The sequence below is a fragment of the Erythrolamprus reginae genome, chromosome 1 (assembly GCF_031021105.1).
Source record: "Erythrolamprus reginae isolate rEryReg1 chromosome 1, rEryReg1.hap1, whole genome shotgun sequence".
Classification (NCBI taxonomy): Eukaryota; Metazoa; Chordata; class Lepidosauria; order Squamata; family Dipsadidae; genus Erythrolamprus; species Erythrolamprus reginae.
The window spans coordinates 42,581,594-42,600,198 of record NC_091950.1 but is presented as its reverse complement, the minus strand read 5'-3'; the positions used below and the strand labels follow the sequence as shown (position 1 = coordinate 42,600,198).

General features: G+C 40.2%; 1 protein-coding gene across 3 annotated transcripts in view; it reads left to right on the top strand.

The window, feature by feature from the left end:
• Positions 1–18,605, top strand: part of KCNH5 (potassium voltage-gated channel subfamily H member 5) — a 256,818-nt gene that overhangs the window by 91,353 nt on the left and 146,860 nt on the right. The gene's annotated exons all lie outside the window — the stretch shown is intronic.

Below are 18,605 nucleotides of genomic sequence, written 5' to 3'. Positions count from 1 at the left end.
CTCCGAGTCTCCGGAGAGGGACAGCATTATTATTATTATTATTATTATTATTATTATTATTATTATTATTATTACTATAACTTAATACTTTTATCTAATTGGTACAGCATTTTGCTTGTATTATATGTATTCTGCCTGGCCCCAGGCCACCCAGAAACGAAGTAATTAATCAAACACACAGGCTTGAAAAAATAAAGCAATGATTGTTCTTTATATTCAGAAGGCTGCAAGCCACAGAATTTCAGAGCAATGCTAGTTTATTAGTCCAAAAGAACAGAGTTACTCACTCAATTCAGCACAGTACTTTCAGGCTTACGCCAGCCAGTTACTCACTGCTTGAGTGTCAGAAAGTTCACAGAGATCCAAAGGCCAAAACGAAACCACAATGCATCAATGTCTCTCTCCAAAGTTGAACGATAAACTCCCACACAAATCACTCCAACCCTCCCCTTTTTCAAGGTTGCAGAAGCATTATTAAGTCTTATCACCTGTGACCTATAATTTGTTTCTGCGTTTGCACAGCTGCTCTTGTCTTCCCAGCATTCTCCGCACCCAGCATTCAGAATAGGGTTGTTCATTAACTCTTCCCCTTCTGATTCAGATGAACCTCTGACTGGAGATCTGACTGACTCTATTCCCCTCTCTGTTTCTGCTGTCCCTTCCGCTCCCTTTCTCTCCCTGTCTCTGCTTCTGTTTCACTGTCTGATTCGTCCTCCAGCCAGACTGGTCTTCTGTAAACAGACGACTCCCACTCCTCTGCATCAAAATCAGCAGCCACAGGAGCTGGCTTGAAGCCAACCACAACAATATGAAGTATTGGTTACCAAATTTCAGACAGATTACTGAAATGGTTTAAACATCTGCTAATCAATTCATTTGGGCTTTTGCTTTCTTGAGAGGAGTTCTGCAATTCAGTATTCAATTATTCTCTGGGTTTATTAATATGCAGAATTTTGAAGTCTAAGATAGAAGTTTGACTATACAGACTACAGAAAGTTTTACCGTTGTTAAAAATAGGGAAAAAAATTAGCATTGTGTGGTCACTTCCCCCAAATGCTCCTGTCATCTAGATTTTCCTTACTGAAATACCAATTTGAGTACTATATCAAGTTCTACATTGTGCAATCCCCTGAAAAAGAAAATTTTCAGAAGGAAATTTTAGGAATTTCCTAAAATTAAATCAGTGGGAGAACTTGCCTCCAGAAGTTGTATATGCTCCAACACTGAAAGTTTTAAAGAAGAGACTGGATAACCATTTGTCTTAAATGTTATAGGGTTTCCTGTCTAAGCAGGAGACCTCCAGGGTCCCTTCCAATTCTGTTATTGTATTCTATTCTAAAAGAACAATGCTTTGAGTGAGTTTGTCTTTCAAACAGAGGTTATAACATTCTATAATTATAACTTTTCCCTTCTTCTAAAGTTCTGCAGTTTGCTTTGGATAGCATCATCCAACTTCTCCTTGGCTGGAGAGGTCAACAATAGACATCAATAACAGTAGTGCTTTTATTAGTTTATTCTTCCCCTTGTTTTAATCCAGTTCTTCTGTGGAACATCACCATTTTGATTTTTGAAGAGCAGTGAATGGTGCTTCCTTTCCCCCCATCTCTTTCTGTTCAACAAGTGATACAATTTAATTGCTATATTCCTCTTGAGGGAGGCATTATCCTAGGTCTGTTTTATACCAGTTAAATCCTGTTTTGCTTTTTTATACTGAGAGTTCATACTCATTTTGTCTATTTCTCACACTGAGCATTGGTGTATGGACAATGAAGGCCGTGAACTTTACAAGACAATGTTCTTTTGATTTTTCAGTTAGTGGTTTCAGCAATGCTCCCACGTTCTATAAAGCAATAGCCATTACCTGTTCAATTTATCTTATACAATTACTATATGCAGAGCCCTATAAAAAGGGAGAAAATCCAGGGGCAACTAGGTTACAAAAGAAAACTGAAAAGGAAAGACAAATAAATATGATAGGTCAAAGGATCGCTTTTTCTTCCGTTCTTCTGGCATGTTACAGATTTTGGAGAACAATATAGCTTGGTTATATCAGGAAGTCCATAAGTATTTTTAATGGTAAAATAATCAAACATTTGGGGCTTAAATACATTTGTATCTATTGTGCAATATTTTTTATGAGTGCTCACAATAAGAATCATAATAAATTTAATAAATACAGCGTATATTAGTTCAGTAAACCATGTTAATCCAGATAATTACACATCACTTGGCTCAAATTGATTTAGACCTGATGCCAAATGTAAGAGTTAAGTTCAGATGAAATTTTTCATGCTCCGGGGAATGACCTGGAGGAGGGCATTTCACAGCTGGGTGCTGCCAATGGAAACATCCTTTCAACCTTAACCCCATATCCAATGAAGGATTACCAAAATTTTTACTACCACACTGTGAGTGTGGCTTATGCAGGACGCCCTGCATTTTCTTTCAACATCTTTCAGTACAAATTGGGTACTCTAGGATGGAGCTCCATTTTCTCTACCCCACTGTGTTCTCCCCTGTCCAGGCAGTAGCCCATCCTTGCCCATATCTCACCTCCAAGACACCAATATGGATGTTGGAATCAAATGTTGCAGTTCAGGCACAAAGTAGGCAATTATTCAGTTATTTTGATAATGGTGGCATAGGGATTCCAAGTCATAATCAGATCTGTGTAGAAGCTTGGAAATTTATTTATTTATTTATTAGATTTGTATGCCGCCCCTTTCTGTAGACTCAAACAGGTACTCAAAAAATGAGAAAAATAGTCTTTCTCAAATACACTCTTATTCTGCTGCACGAATCCCAGCAACCAGTTAGGTCCCACAGAGTTGGCCTTCTCCAGGTCCCGTCGACTAAACAATGTCGTTTGGTGGGACCCAGGGGAAGAGCCTTCTCTGTGGCGGCCCCGAACCCTATGGAGCCAACTCCCCCCAGATATCAGAGTTGCCCCCACCCTCCTTGCCTTTTGTAAGATCTTAAAAACCCACCTCTGTCATCAGGCATGGGGGAATTGAAATATTCCCTTCCCCATGGCTTATAAAATTTATGTATGGTATGACTGTATGTATGACTGATCTCTTAAATTGGGGTTTTTAGATTTTTTTCGTATTAGATTTGTTTACATTGTCTTTTTATTGTTGTTAGCTGCCCCGAGTCTGCGGAGAGGGGCGGCATACAAATAGATAGATAGATAGATAGATAGATAGATAGATAGATAGATATAAATAAATATTGTATGCTAGACCAAGTGAAGTTTCTATGTGGTCCCAGAAAGCTAGCTCAAGAACAACATATTGCATTAGCCCAAATAGAGATTTATCAGAAGATGTGATAAAATATATAATGACACAGGAAGATTTGCTAAAATATATACTTTGGCATAGAGGCATCTTGAGCTGAACCTCCATTAACAGCAGTGAATCAAGGGGCATACCAGATGAGGTAGAATATTAGGATTGTACAAAACATTTGAAGGGGTTTTGTGAACTGCTCCTCTGAATCTATTGCTCAGAGGTTGAGATGAGGACATATATGGAAGACTCAATGTCTGTCAACTGTCCCACTCAATCATCTAGCAAAGAAAGTGTCAGGCTCCCCACCCCCCACACCTTAAGAATATAATGAGCCCCCCCCCCAAAAAAAACCCCTTACATAGTCAAAAGAAAGAAAAGAAATAAATGAGTACAATAGAAAGCTAAACAAAAAACAGAAAGGCAAAATTCACCTTCCAAAATAAATTTCTTTTATTTAGTTAGGCATCAAATTTCTCAGGAAATAATCCATGTTGTTTAGTTCGGATGTGCCTTCAACACAGAGCTGGGTGAACCATTTGGATGCTTCCTACTCCAATTGTCCCCCAGAACTTGAAAGATATGTGCATCATTTTAAAATCCATTTGCATGCTGGCTAACGCAGGACCATGCTTGATTCAGGAAAAATTCGAGTTTTCCTGCTGTTCCATCAAACATGGTTTTGTCAGGCATTGGGGCATTTGGGTGCAAAGCTGAAGGTGGCTGTGATGGCAGGGTTTGAGCTGGGACTGGCATCAGTTGAGCCTGGTCTCAAACCCATCCCCTGCCCAGATAGAACGCTCATCCTGGAGGGATCTGATCCACGGGAGGAAGGTGTGGAGGGGGGAGGGTTCATTGATGCGTCCTTTATGGGCTCCCCCTTCTTCTTGCTCCTCTTCATTTCACACGGGGTGAATATGTTGTGGACTGCCAGAAGCCCATGCAGCTGGTAGAGGATCCCTCCCAAGAAGAGGCTGATGTGGTAACGTGCCTGCGACCTGTGCAGCTGACACCTGATTTGGATTGTGAGAAGGCTGTCAAGGACTTGGTGCCAGAGGCAGAGGTTCAGCCAGAGCCTTCGGAACCTCCAACACCTCACATCAGTGATAAGGAAGAAGAGGAGGAGCCTCTTCTTAATGCACAGGCATGCAGAGCTGCCAAAAGGCAGGAATGGTTCCTCAGGAGGAGGTCTCTTCTGGAGTAGGTTTGGGGCTAATTGGCCACTCCCCTAGCCTATTTAAGGGATGATGACAACAACAAAACTTTGCAAGAAACAAAGTTCATTTGTTCATTCAAGTGCCTACGTGTTCTGAAAACATCTGCTCAGCTTATCTGCTTTGGCTTTCTTCCTGTGGACTGCTTTGAGGCATTTTGCCAACCCATGTAAACTTCTTGAGATATCCAGGTCTAATTGCTTAGATTTAATTTATGACTTTATGGACTTCTGCTAGCTGGTAATGCCACTTAATTAACAGCTGCTTTTTCAAGAAGAAAAACAACTGCTTTAACATGTTTGTGTGCCTCAACTACTACACAAGTTTATTAATAGTTGTTAATTGAGTAAACATAGGTTTGAACAAACTGCATGTGTGCAATGTTCTTTCTGGTTCCTAGCTGGAGCAGAACAGAATGGTGCAGTGGAGGTAGATTTCCAGTTGTGGTAGATCACCCTCTTCTCGGGAGAGATACAGTAAGTCTCCCAACAGCTGGGTGAGACCAAATGTTCATGGGCTGGAGGCACATGTTGGTCAGTCTCTGCTAGGGCCCATTTCCCTGCCTTGAAGACCTCTGCCTTCACTTCCAATGAAGAGCTGCTCTGGCTGCTCTTCGAAAGTCTGGCTGCACATCGCCGTTTGGTATTGCCAAAATTCTGAGATGTCCAAGTCATAGAATCAGAAAGGGCCTTCAAAAATGTTCCTCCAAATGTTTAGCTCTACTCTGCAACTCATCTTTTAAAGTGGACCATCAGTTGCTCACCACGCTGAATATCAACCACTTCTGTAAATTTCCTTTCATTTAGGTGACCTTATTTGCTATTTACTCCATAATTTGAAGAGTTAAATATACTGGCCAAATTCCAATCTAGAATCTGGGCAGACTAATGTAGTCAGTCTTTTCCTCTATGATAATATTATATTTTTTATTATTTATGAGATAGCTATGCCTCTGCATTAATCATTATAAAGCTCTGTTATTTCTCTTCCTTGGTGACGTGTTCACACTTTCTTACATTTGGACAATTGGGCTGCCTTATAGATGAATAATTAGTTTCGTGGCCTGAATTAGTTAAAACAAATACATTTTCAGGGACTCTGTTATCTGTTGTTGATTTGATGGATAAAGTCATAGCTTGGTTCATTTCCTCAGCAGATGATGAAAGTATAATGTTTCCTGTGTGCATTAGGACAAGCGTTATAAATGGAAGCTAACACAATTAGCTTTGAAGTATTATCGTTCACTGTAATTTACTCAAAAAATTTGCTTCTCCTAAAGACTTTAACCAAGAGGTTTATCAGCACTGATCACAGTGTGCTACCGAAAATAGAGATGAATTGGTGACAGTAATAATTGTGTAACTAAAGTGTTATGCAATAAAACATGCCTCCTTTTTGACTTGCCACTTCTACACTGATAAAAATAAATAAATAACAGGGGCAGCATTCCAGGAAGCTAATGCAAAAGGGCACGTATTTCCAGGAAGTTTGTCTATGCACTCTATCTTTTGATGCAAATTAGAAAGCATTACTGTAATTTAAAGTAAGCATGTCTGTCTCCCCTCCAGACATTTAACTATCGACTCACAAGCTCAAGACCACTATTATCTCAGCTTCTTATGCCTCTCTGTGTCTTAAATTGATCTTTAAATAACATAGGTCTTCAATATTATGATACCCAACATAGTGCAGTGACCAAACAATTTTATTAGAACTCCGGAGTATCAGGTTCATGTTTGTCCTTAGTTATGGGAAGAGAATGGATGACTGAGCCAGTCACTCTGGTACGTGGCTTCCTACGTGGTAACTAAGTGAATAGAATAACCACATGCTATTTTCCTGAGGAGACCCCCATTGAAAGGGATGTCAGAAGATTCTCCACTATTAATTATTGTGTTAATGTGTGTGTTTATATCTTGTCTTTTCTCCTGGAATCAAAGACATTTTACAGAAGGGCAATGGTGAAATTACCACCACCTCATGTAGGAATTTTTTTTTGCCACCGGTTCTGTGGGTGTAGCTTTGTGGGCAGGGCCATATGGTCATGTGATTGGGTTGGTGTGGTGAGGTTGTCATGTGACTGGGTGGGCGTGGCCAATTTGGCAGTGTATTTTGCCAGGGAGCAGGGGGTTGGACAGAGGTCCCTTCCAGCCTTTGCTGTGCTGTTTCAAAGCATCCTCTGAAGCTATGTGCCAGCCAGGTTTGTGATCCTCCCTCCTCCTTTCTTTCTTTCTTTCTTTCTTTTTTTCTTTCTTTCATTCTCTCTCTCTCTCTCTCTCTCTCTCTCTCTTTCTCCCCCCCCCCCCCCAAAATAAATAAATTTATGACCATGCAGAAAGTGGAAGCCTGACTTTTGGCTCCATCCACACAAACAGGCAAACAGATCCTTAGAAAACCCATTCAGGATGGTTATTTTGAAATTTCCCCATGTCAAAATTTGGCAGCTAACAAAACAGAGTAGTAGAATCAGAATAAGCAGCCCCACATTCAAGACTGGACATAGGACATTTAGCTACAATGGGAATCACCCAAACCAGCAGTAAAATATGAATAATATCATGTTTAACAATTATATGCCTGTTCCAATTTCCACACAATTTAGCAAAGGCAGTTAGTGTGTCATATTGTCACTGGCAGTTATTGACATGGAGCATGACTTCATTATCAGTCATTCTAAGTTTAGGTTTTATTGGATTTATAGGCCGCCCAACTCCTGATGGACTCTTGGTGGCATACAATAATAAAAAAAGTATACAATAATTAAAATCCCAATAAAACAATCAATAAAAACAACCAATAAAAGCAATTGTCTTTTGATGGGCCGGAGCAGAGTGCTGTAGCTCAACGATCCCAGGCCTGCTGGCAAAGCTACGTTTTTAATTCTAGTCATATGAATGGTTGTGGGTGACAGAATCATAAGGATATAAATTTCTGGCGATATAAATTTCATCAGAAAGGATTTTATGGTTCTCTTTTCCATAGCATTTCAACAAGAATACCAGAAAATATTGTCAGTTCTGGTCAGCCCTCATAACATGTGAGAATAATTGCTGTCTTTGATGGGAGAACTCCTAAGTGATTTGAATCCTGTCAAGAATATAGTTCTCTGGCATCAAGCCGAGGATAGAGATGATAGAAGAATTTGATCTTTGCTCATTTTGATACAATTAATGGACAGATTAGAATTAGGATTCTGACTAGTTTTTGCATATTTCCCACTCGATTGATCGCCTGGGTTTAAGCCTGGAGAGAATGAAAAATGACACAAATTCTGGTTGGCCATTGGGCTGTTTTTCGCCATCCCCAGCATTCAGGAGGATTTCCTAAAGCCTGCGGAGAGTGAAAATGGCTAAAAAGAAGGCCAAAAACCATAGAGCAATGCCTCACATGCCCTCAGATATGGCTTCGTGTGCCACTTGTAGCACAGATGTCATAGATTCACCATCACTGCCCTAGGCTATTGTTTGATAACTACCCCTCTCCCCAAAAAAGGTCTTTGGTGAGTGAATGGAACTAGCCATTCCCCTCCCCTCAAATTTATATATTTACATATAGCAGATGTTTGAATTTGTGTTATTAAAATTCATGTGTTTTGTGAGAGACATCCTAATTAACCCCAGGTCTAATTGAAGTATAGTTCTGTCTTTGAAGAAATAAATATTTATGATTGATATTTTAGGGAGATAGGAGAAGAAGTAAAAAAAAAGAAATGAATTTTCCTCAGGAAATACAATAGTCATTTTTCAGTGCAGCCTTAGACGAATGCTGACAGCAAACATGCTGATATGTAACATTTGTGTTTTTTACACAACAGGGAATTGATGGGAGGATCAGTGGGGGGAATAGCATAAACCCTGGACCATTTCCAGGATGATAATCAAAATACAGCCTGAGATGTAAAGAAGGCAGCAGGGATTAATTTAAGTTTTTAAAAGCCCGTAGAAATTTGATGAATGACAGAAGTGGCATCTCAGAAGTGACCGGCTGAGATATCCCAATGTGTCTGCATTGTGAATAGAGTTTCTTCTTCTACCATTGACTCTGCTTTTTGGACCCTAACTGCCATCGGCTGAGACATAAAGAGATGAATAAGACCAGGAAAAGAAAAAGTGGTGAAGGTAAAAATGTAATTATTGAAAAGGAACATGCTGAGAGGACCCTAAAGGGACAACAGGCTTAGGAAGGTGAAACAAAACATGAAATTGGGAAAACAGCAAGATGAGACAGTCAGAATCGGTGTTAAACTCAAAAAAGAAGAAAGGAAATGCTTTAAGTGACCATAGCAATTGTTTATAATGTAGTTTCAAATGTATTATGAACAATCCACACATCTGCAGGTGCAACACAATAGGAGAATATGTATTGCATTTAAAAGTTCAGTACCTTGAACAAAAGGCTTTAAAAACAACAGGTAGCCATTTCTGCTCATTGCAATATACCCTCCTTAGCGGTGGGTTCCTCTTTTTTCCATTAACAAGAATACATGGCATTATGCTCATAAGTGGCAACATTTCCTAAAACTAAACCATTTTAGGATACATCAAGGTCTTACCTCTTGTGAATAAATGCCCATTCTCCTAGGTCAGTGACGTGCTACCAAAACTTTTACTACCACACTGTGAGCGTGGTTTATCCATTTTGTTTCAACATCTTTCAGTGCAAATTGGGTGCTCTGGAGCTCCATTTTCACTACCCCACTGCATTCTCCACTGTCTGGGCAGTAGTCCACCCCGATTATCTACTATATAAATTGTATACACACACATGCACGCACAGTTCTTCTAACATTATACACATTCAGACTCATTTACTGCGATAGGAAAAACATACCCAGAGCCCAGAAGGGAAAAAAAAGAAGAAGAAAAATCAAAATTTTGCTATCGGTACTGTGTACCTGACCAAACTTTGCTACCGGTACTGCGTACCTGACCGTACCTATAGGAGACCATCACTGTCCTAGTTTCTCTTTCTCAAACTCTAAATCAATACATTAAGAACACCAAGACAGATCCATGTTCATCTTAATGTTATAGGGGGATAACTTGTTCTAAGCTGTCATGAACAATCTGGTTGCTGATCTAGGATTTGTATTTATACACATCTGGACGTTGTAGAAGATTGTTATGGATTAGGACCAGATTGCCTATGGGACCGCCTTCTGCCTCATGTATCCCAGTGGCTGGTTAAATCCCACAGAGTTGGAATCAATTCGTTCCAGGGATTCGTACCACCCCCAACTTCCTGGCCTTCCGCAAGGCTTTAAAAACTCACCTTTGCCAGCAGGATTGGGGCCCTTGAGTGTTACACTTAGCTCCGACCAACAATTGGAATGTATATGGGATGAATGTGGATGATTGTTTTAATGAACCGGGGTTTTAGATCTGATTTTTAAGTTTACGTTATTTTTAAGTTCTTATATATTGTATTATTGTATTTATTTTTGTTGTGAGCCACCCTGAGTCTGCGGACAAGGGCAGCATAAAAATCTAATTAACAAAATAAATAAGTAAGTAAGTAAGTAAGTAAGTAAGTAAGTAAGTAAGTAAATAAATAAATAAATAAAGGATTGTTATTTTTTTGCTACTCAACTCTTACCTTTTTCTGGGGTAAATTACTTTGAGAGATGGTAATTAGTCATAAAAGTAATAGAAAGTCGACTTGCAAAATATGATCATGTATTGTTTTTTTTTTTAATGGAAAAATTTAATAAATAAATATATATATATATATATATATATATATATATATATATATATAAAAAGAAAAGAAAGTAGACTTGAATTTCAGTTTTCTAGATTATGATCAACTCCTTAACCATTATGCTGCTCAGGTTTCTCTGCACTTTTAATAAATTGGTTTGGAATCAATTGTCTATACCAAGTCTTGTGTCTGAAAGTAAATTCTGACTGAATGAAAGGGATATTTATTTTTAGCTAGGATGAAATTTGGTTTTTCAAAGCAGGAAGAACAACATTTTGCACCATAATTGGCTTTTATAAGCATGCATGATAAATGCAGAACCCGTATCTGGAAAAGTACTCTGTGTATAAGGGGAAGGAATCCTCAAGGATATATACTGCTAACATTAACATAATAAGAGAAGGATTAAACAGCTCATAGCGGTTTTGGGACTAAGCTTTTTATAAGTAGCTCATCTTGAAATCAATCTCTTTCTCTCTCTGGATTCATTCATTTAAAATTACATTTACTTACACAATTCTCACCAACATATGCTTCATGATGTGGCTTTACATTACATGATTTTCAGTGAGTATCTATCAAAAATCTTGTTAAAGGGCAGAAGCCAAGGATTCTCAACAATAACCCATCAGGAACAGAGTATGCATATGCCCAATTTTTCTGAAGACAGTTCTCTACTTGAAGATACCATCTATTTCAGGATTAGACAATCCGGTGTGCTCCAGATGTTTTTGACCACAACTCAAGCAATCCCTTGCCATTAGCCCTATTGTCGGAAGTTGATAAGAGGTGACATGTCGAACATCTGGCATGCACAATGTTGCCTACCTCTGTTCTATTTGAATAGCTCATTAATACATAAAAATGCTGAAGGGAATAAGTAAGGAAAGCGAGGGCCTGATGTTTTCCATTAAATATTAGCATCAGGCATGTAGAGTAAGCAGGAAGAATGCAAATTATCTGATCAAAGTATTCAAGCCCTGTTTTTTTTTAAATTAATTTCTAAAATGTCACCTTAACCTTTAGCATAGATAAATTTTATATAAGTTTCTGTTTTGTCAATTTCATTGCTTCTTTGTTTCTGTTTATCTTCCTTTGCTAACAAAATACTATCCAAAATCTTAAATTCTCTTTACAACAGTGACAGCTACTTTTATGTACATTTCCTGACGAAGTATTAAGGTTCTTCATTAGACAGGATATATCCTGGCGGACTCTAGTGGCTAAATCTTAATTTCATATACAGGGGGTGGACAAAAAATTGGAAACACAATATCTTTTAATATGGTGTTGGTCCACCTTTTGCGGCAAATACAGCCTCAATTCTCTGAGGTATTGATTCATACAAATGGTGAATTGTTTCCAAAGGAATTTTATACCACTCTTCAGTTAAAGCACCCTCCAGTTCTTTTAGAGACGATGGTGGTGGAAATCGTCTTCTTACTTGAATCTCTAAAATCATCCATAAATGCTCAATAATGTTGAGATCTGGTGATTGTGGTGGCCAGATAAGATGCTGAACTTCATTAGAATGTTCCTCGTGCCATTCTTTAACAATTCTTGCTCTATGGATTGGTGCATTAACATCTTGAAAGATGGCATCCCCGTCTGAAAACATCTTAAACCATAGGATGAATTTGGTCGGCCAAAAGTCCTAAATAGTGATGGCTGTTAATTCTTCCATGAAGGGAAATCATTGGCCCGGCAGATTTCCAAGAAGTAGTACCCCAGATCATCACTGAACCCCCGCCATGTTTGACGGTTGGGAGAAGGCAGTCTGGATGAAATGATTCTTTTGGCTGTCTCCAAACGTAAACACGGACAGAGGTCGGAAAAAGGGTAAACGATGATTCATCAGAGAAAATCACATTTGGCCACTGCTCTAAATGCTTTGAAACATTTATCTTTGAGAGCAGAAGTTTTCTAATTGCAGCTCTTCCAGATTTGTGAAGCTCCCTTCGAACAGTTTTTGTGGAAACTGGGTTCTATGCGTGTCTATTGAGCTCTGAAGTGGTTTTAGGAGCTGTGGTCTTGTGATCCGCTCTAACAATTCTCTTTAGAGTCCAACGGTCTCTCTCAGACAACTTTGACTTTTGACCAGACCTGTGTTTGGCTGAGGACGTTTTCCCTTCTCTTTCAAGAGCAGTCATTACTTTTGAGACATTACCTCTTGAAACACCAAACATTCGGGCACTTTCTGTTACACTAGTGCCTGCCATTTGAGCACCTTATCTAGGTCCCCAGCAGTCGGGCTTCAGGCCCGGTTACAGCACAGAAACCGCTTTGGTCGCGTTGATGGATGATCTCTGGCGGGCCCGGGACAGGGGTTTATCCTCTGTCCTGGTGCTCCTCGATCTCTCAGCGGCTTTCGATACCATCGACCATGGTATCCTTCTGCACCGGTTGGAGGGGTTGGGGGTGGGAGGCACTGTGCTTCAGTGGTTCTCCTCCTACCTCTCTGGCCGGTCGCAGTCGGTGTTAGTGGGGGGTCAGAGGTCGACTCCGAGGTCTCTCCCTTGTGGGGTGCCTCAGGGGTCGGTCCTCTCCCCCTTGCTATTTAACATCTACATGAAACCGCTGGGTGAGATCATCCAAGGACATGGGGTGAGGTATCATCAATATGCCGATGATACCCAGCTTTACATCTCCACCCCATGCCCAGTCAACGAAGCGGTGGAAGTGATGTGCCGGTGCCTGGAGGCTGTTGGGGCCTGGATGGGTGTCAACAGACTCAAGCTCAACCCGGATAAGACGGAGTGGCTGTGGGTTTTGCCTCCCAAGGACAATCCCATCTGTCCGTCCATTACCCTGGGGGGGGAATCATTGACCCCCTCAGAGAGGGTCCGCAACTTGGGCATCCTCCTCGATCCACAGCTCACATTAGAGAACCACCTTTCAGCTGTGGCGAGGGGGGCGTTTGCCCAGGTTCGCCTGGTGCACCAGTTGCGGCCCTATCTGGACCGGGACTCATTACTCACAGTCACTCATGCCCTCATCACCTCGAGGTTCGACTACTGTAATGCTCTCTACATGGGGCTACCTTTGAAAAGTGTTCGGAAACTTCAGATCGTGCAGAATGCAGCTGCGAGAGCAGTCATGGGCTTACCCAGGTATGCCCATGTTTCTCCATCACTCCGCAGTCTGCATTGGCTGCCGATCAGTTTCCGGTCACAATTCAAAGTGTTGGTTATGACCTTTAAAGCCCTTCATGGCACTGGACCAGAATATCTCCGAGACCGCCTTCTGCCGCACGAATCCCAGCGACCGATTCGGTCCCACAGAGTGGGCCTCCTCCGGGTCCCGTCAACTAAACAATGCCGGTTGGCGGGCCCCAGGGGGAGAGCCTTCTCTGTGGCGGCACCGGCCCTCTGGAACCAACTCCCCCCGGAGATCGGAACTGCCCCTACTCTTCCTGCCTTCCGTAAACTCCTCAAAACCCACCTTTGCCGTCAGGCATGGGGAAACTAAACATCTCCCCTGGGCACGTTGAAGTTATATATGGTATGCCTGTATGTATGTATGTTAGTATAGGGGATTTTCTTAAACTCATAATATTTTAATTAATTGGATTGTATTGGATTGTTTTTCACTTGTTGTGAGCCGCCCCGAGTCTTCGGAGAGGGGCGGCATACAAATCCAAATAATAAATAAATAATAAAAATAAATAAATAAATAAACAATTTGGCCTTTTTGAAAGTCTGAGAGGTCTGCCATTTCTAGAGGGTTATAACCAATTTCCTTAAATTTCTGTAAAAAAAAAAGGTAGTTTAAAAAAACATACAAATAACAGAATAAAACCCCCCCATTAAAATATGTCAAGTTTTGGTTGATTTGAACATGTTCAAACATTATGATGCCAAAAAGTCACGTGTTCATTTTTCTGTCCACCCCCTGTATTATGACAAGAGACTTCAAAATGACCATTATGCCATTCAGAGCCTCCACAAGAGCAAAACCCCCACATTCCAGACTCAATATGACTGTAAATTCTTCAGTCCCTGGACTGAAGAAAGGTATATATTTTGTAGCTTGATAGTATAATTACTGAACATTTTGATTACACTGTTTTGGTAATCATGCATAGAAAATGACAATTTGAACATGGCATTGGAAGAACAAATGCTTCACTGCCTCCTGTTAAAGGAAATATCTTTGGCTGCTGATTCCTTTGTTGCCTTTATTAGTGTGTTTTTCTATTGAGATAGGAATGGTGCTGAATAGAACAATGAATAAACATCTATCTACGCATCATCCCTGATGCACATCCACCTCTTTAAATTTAGGATCTATATTTCCTGCTAAATACTGCAATAATAGACACTGTACAACATATGGATCTTGAAGCTCAAATCAATAACATTCAAGTAACCTGTCTCCCCCTTTTGCACTCTTTCACATGTATTGGGCTACACATTACTTGTTACAAAGATTAATCACTGGCTGCACCCAGGCTTGCCTTTTTATTTGCATAGACAGAAGATGTGTTACAGCTGTCAGAAACTATTCATAAATTTTAAAAGGAAATCAATGGAAGGTTAATTACCCTAAACTTACACTTCACTAAGTTAGGAGTATTTAAGAAAGAAGAACACATATTGAAAGAATACAAGGGGAAGGAAGAAATGGGTTTGGTGTACAGTAATTCTTTATGATAATAGTGAAGTTTTTTAAAAAAAATCTTAGGAAGCAAGTACTCTAACACTACATACTGTGACTAAGTGTAGAGAAGGAGGAACAACACAAAAAGAGGAGAATGCACTTTATTTTGTTCAGTTGGTTGAGCTTCCTTTTTTTCTTGCAGACATTTCATTACCAGATGATAAGAAGAAAATCAAGAACCCTACAGTTCAATCCTGAGCGACAGGGATCACAATAGATTTTATAAGCATTTTAGCAGGTTTTCTTTGTGCAATATAATGCACTCAGAGTCTGCATCAAAAATTTTCATATGTTTTCTCAATAGAGGAGTAGAAATGCCCTACTCAGTAATGGGAAGCCAACATTTTTACTGCCACATTGTGGGTGTGGCTTATTTTGTGGGCGTGGCTTATTGGTCATGTGACTGGGTGGGAGTGGTTTGCTTGCCATGTGACCATCATAAATGAACATCATTTTTCAAGTGAACTGTTAAGTCCTTGACTTACAACCTCACCAGTGATGCTCGCTGGGGTGACAATTTGCTTCGCGTTTTCCCCGCTCTGCTTCCTGGGTTGCCCATGCCTCAAGCTGAGTAGCTAGGTGAACAGGTGCTGATCAGCTCTTGAGAAAAGGGGGGGAGGAAAAGGGCCCCCTGTAACTCCCGCCAGTGCTAGTCTCCCTGCTGCTTTTCAAGAAGGAGGAGGATGGGAGGGGGAGGGATTTAAAAATATTGAAAAGCTGAGAGAGAGTTACAAGGTTATTATTGCCGCACAATGCCTTTTCATCTCAGCTGTAGGCAGAGTGAGAGCTTCGCGAGGGGACAAAGACTGCAGCCCAGACCGTTTTGGCATGGCTTCGCTCTGCTCAGCTCTCTTTCCCCCCCCCCCCCCGCTGCTGCTGCTGCACGCTGCTTGCTTTTTTCCTCTTTCCTCCTTCCTTGCCTCGGGAAGTGACCATGTGAGGCTGGAGGGGAGCCAGGCAGGAGAGAGGGAAGCTCATCCAAGGCCAGGAAGGAGGAAAGAGGAAAAAAGTGAGGAGCGTAGATGCAGCAGCAGTAGCAGAGAGAAAAAAGGGAGAGCCCAGCCGAGACCTGTAATCCTGGAAATGACTGCCGCTGGTCAGTTGGAGCTGGGTATGCAGCTTCATTTCCACTGGTGGAACTGTATTCCACCCCGTCCTGCCTGCTGCCCACCCGTGGCCCTACTCAAGGCAAAGTGCTTCGTTTCTGTTAATGCAAAATGATTAAACAGAGGAAGGGGCAAACCTTCTAATATTTCAAAAACTGGCTTTTATCTACTATATACCTAACCTCCACCCCAATTTTTAGAAAAGGTGATTTTTACTTACTTGAAGCACCCATATGATATAACTTTTTTTAAAAAAATAAAGCAACACCCTTTAGAAAGAGGGAGAATTAAATCAGAAACTTAATGACTCTCCCGTACATCTCCCCACCTATTTTGTCAAAAAGAAAAATTAGTCTGAAAAATGTATCCACGTAGATGATAATGGTAATTAACATTTTTAAAACAAATGTAGTCTATTTTGTTACAACACTGTTAAAGTTTTGGTGCAAGTTTCTGAAATCTTGACAATCCAGAAAGCTACCAGAGTACACAAATATTTTTATTTTACAAGTTTGAACTTTGAATGATATGTATATCGATAAGTTAGTAATTTTCAGTGTGTAGTATTGCTGGCCCCCAAATGAGAAGGAATGACTCACTGAAGAAGAGCCTAATGCTGGGAAAGATTGAGAGCAAAAGAAGAAGGGAATAATGGAGAATGAGGTGCATCAACTTAATTGGACTCCAGAGGATGCTAGGCAACAGGAAGGCCTGTAGGAATGTTGTCCAACGGGTTGTGATGGGTCTGACATGACTTCACAACTAACAACAACAAAAGAATTAATGTTTGATGTGCAAGATTGTTTCTAGATTAAAGATCCTAAAGATTAAAGAGTAGCATGTGCATCATTGTAGTACCATTGAATTTTGCTAATACTCATGCTCCTGATCATACAAAAGAAAGAATAAGTTGTCAACAGTGCCATGTTATACTCCAAGGGATTATGATAAAGGAAGAACTAAGCATGGGTTTGGAGGAAAATTGGGCACACAGAGCCCTCCTTATCAACAAACGTTCCCAGCCATGAAAACTAACACCAGATCCAGAACAACACAGGATGCCACCACCAATCACCCTCACCAGACCCAAACCCCTACCTACCCTACAGACAAAATACAACCACCACCCCCGAAGTCAAACCACAGCAGCACCTCCAACTACTGCACACCTCCCCCCGATATGCACACAAAGTAAATTGACGCACACATAAACACATGACCAAATCACAAACTCGTAGACAAACCAAAACCCGGGATGTACAGACATACGTTACAAAACAGCTGACTAGTCTGCAGGCTCCAACTTCCACAAATACTCAGGATATCACCCCTAATTCGCAAACATCAACTAATCTGCATACATAAATTGCATCAATTACTCAAGGTGTTACCCCACCTACTAACCAGGAAGTTTCAACTCAGCTTGCAGCAGCTGAGCCAGCACTCCACACCCACCCACCAGTATTTATACAAGGAAGTCAGCTCAGATCTTGGTTTGTTCGCCCCAGCACAAAGCCGAAAGCACCAGCCTGAAGATGACGAGTGGGACCTCGTCGAAATGTTGCCAGGAATCTCTGAAACTTACATGGGAAGAAACCCGAATATGCCCAGACCTTCATATATATAATAGTTTATACATTCTTGTAAAATATGTATCACTGTACAGTATTTTTATAGTCTACATATGTATTCATTATTAATTGATGCATTATTTTATCATTTTTTTCAGGAAAATCAATTGAATTGCTTCTAAAACTCAATAAATAAAATTGTATAGAAGCTGCTACTCAGACAATTGTTAAGAATAAAATAAAATAAAAACAATGACAGGAAAGAAAATCTATAGTATAACTGTTGAAAAATGATGTTGTTTCATGTGCATATAATTGAAGAAACATTAAAATATAGATACAAGTTGCTCCTGCAGTAGCTGTGAAATGTAATATACATGCAAAGACTATATCTGTGGCTGATGTTTGTTCCCTTCGACAAGTAAAGGGAGGCAAGAGTAAATGGAAGAACTATGAGATGATTGGTCTGTAAATGTTAGATTATAGTCTATGATGTAGCACGCTGTCTGGATGATTGATGTATTTTAGACTTAGCTGTGTCTGACAGCAAATGTGGAGAGCACAAATACAAGATATACATGAATAATGGAAGAAATATGGGAAATAGGTGAAATATAAAAATCAAGAGCAAATGAGTTGAGAAAGTAGTTGGATAAAATTGAAATAAGCTTCAAAATCAGTGAGATCCTGTTAATGGGCATGGTGGATCATTTGAAAAGTGGAACATTTTGGAATCATGAAGATGAATTTATAAATTAGAATTGTCTATATTTCCCCATGTTCTTTTTATATTTCTTTAATTTCCTTGTTTACTATTTCATAGTTTTCTAACTTGATCAATGCTACTTATCCTGAAAGAAAATGGGTTGATAAGATATGTATCTAAAGATGATAGGTGGATATGTATTGTTTGCATATAGCCCCTCCCTGGTACAAAGCTGAAGGGATTAGATCTGGTGGCCTAGAGGTTAATTCTGGCAGAAGCCCCAGGATCAAATCCCAGTAAGGGTATGGCTAGCTGATGAGGCCAGAACAAGGCTGAAATAGCGCTATCCTAGTCTCCCT